The sequence below is a fragment of the Propithecus coquereli genome, unplaced genomic scaffold (genome assembly GCF_000956105.1).
Source record: "Propithecus coquereli isolate 6110/MARCELLA unplaced genomic scaffold, Pcoq_1.0 Scaffold97, whole genome shotgun sequence".
In the NCBI taxonomy this organism is placed as follows: Eukaryota; Metazoa; Chordata; class Mammalia; order Primates; family Indriidae; genus Propithecus; species Propithecus coquereli.
Window position 1 is genome coordinate 1,162,319 of NW_012156062.1, and position 1,631 is coordinate 1,163,949.

Below are 1,631 nucleotides of genomic sequence, written 5' to 3' on the forward strand. Positions count from 1 at the left end.
TTCCTCAGGATGGTTTTGGCTATTTAGTGTCTTTTGTAGTTCCATACAAAAGTTTTTTTTTTTTTTTTTTCTATTTCTATGAAGAATGTCATTGGTATTTTGAAAGGGATCACATTGACTCTATAGATAACATTGGCTACTATGGGCATGTTAACAATGTTAATTCTTCTAATCTACGAATATGAGATATATTTCCATTTTGTGTGACTGCTTTAATTTTTTTTCATCAGTGTTTTATAGTTTTCATTTTAAGGATCTTTCCTTTTTTTGTTAAATTTATCTCTAGGTATTTCATGATCCAGAAATCCCACTTCTGGATATATATCGAAAAGAACAGAAATCAGTATATTGAAGAGACGTCTACTGTGCCATGTTCATCACAGCTCTATTCACAACATCTAAGATACGAAATTGACTCAAGTGCCCATCAATGGATAAAAAAGATGCGGTGTATACACATGACGCAATATTATTCAACCATGAAAAAATGAACTCCTGTCATTTGAAGCTACATGGATGGAACAAGAGGACTTTATGGTGAGTGAAATAAGCTGGGCACAAAAAACCAAATAAACACATGTTGTCACTCATATGTTGGAGGGAGGTAGAGATTAGAATGGTGGTTACCAGAGACTGCAAAGGGGAGAGGGTAGGGGAAATAAAGATAGGTTGGTTAATGGATACACAAATATAGTCAGATAGAATAAATAAGTTCTATTGTTCAATAGCTTACTAGGGTGACTATAGTTAATAATACTTTATTGCATATTTCAAAATAGCTAGAATAAAGTTTTGGAATGTTCCTAAAACAAAGAAATGATGAATGTTTGAGGTGATGGTTATCCCAATTAACCTGATTTGATCACTACACATTGTATGCATGTACCAAAAAGCACATATACCCCAGATATGTGGACAATCATTATGTATCAATAAAAATTTAAAAAATCATTATTTATCAATAATATATCAAACTACTAGCTATAAACACAGCCTATGGGAGGGATCTCATTTAGCCTAATTTTTGTAAGTTTCATCAGTAAGTGAATGACTTTAAAGTTTATATCTCTAGTATAGAAACTTTTTTAAGGATTGCACTACTTTTCACATTGTTCTTGAATATAAATCAATCTATTGTAAAAATGTTGCTAAATTTGAAATACTGTGGAAGCAGTAGTTCTTTTTTAAAAAAGAAAACTATCTCTCAGTTCAGGAAGAAGAAACACAATATACTCTATGAGCTATACATGTAATTAGTGGAAAATAGACACAAAGCCAGACCATAGGCATGCATAGACATGTAAACTACACACAAACACTGACAAGAAAACAGTTTCAAAAGTCCATGCGTTTCCTTCTGGGTTTTCAATGAAATAGTAAACAATGAAGAGAATTATGAATTTTTATCCTAGGGAGAGGTATTTATTTCTTACTTTAATTATAATTATTTCACCATATTTAAGTATTAATCTATGTAATTTTATTTCTCATAATACAAATTTAATATTGTTTTGGAAGAATTATATTGTTTCTCTGTTTTTACTTTTGGATGCATCTCCATACTGTTTTGCATAGCGGCTGTACTGATTTACATTCCCATCAGCACTTCCTCATTCTCTGCATCCCTTGTC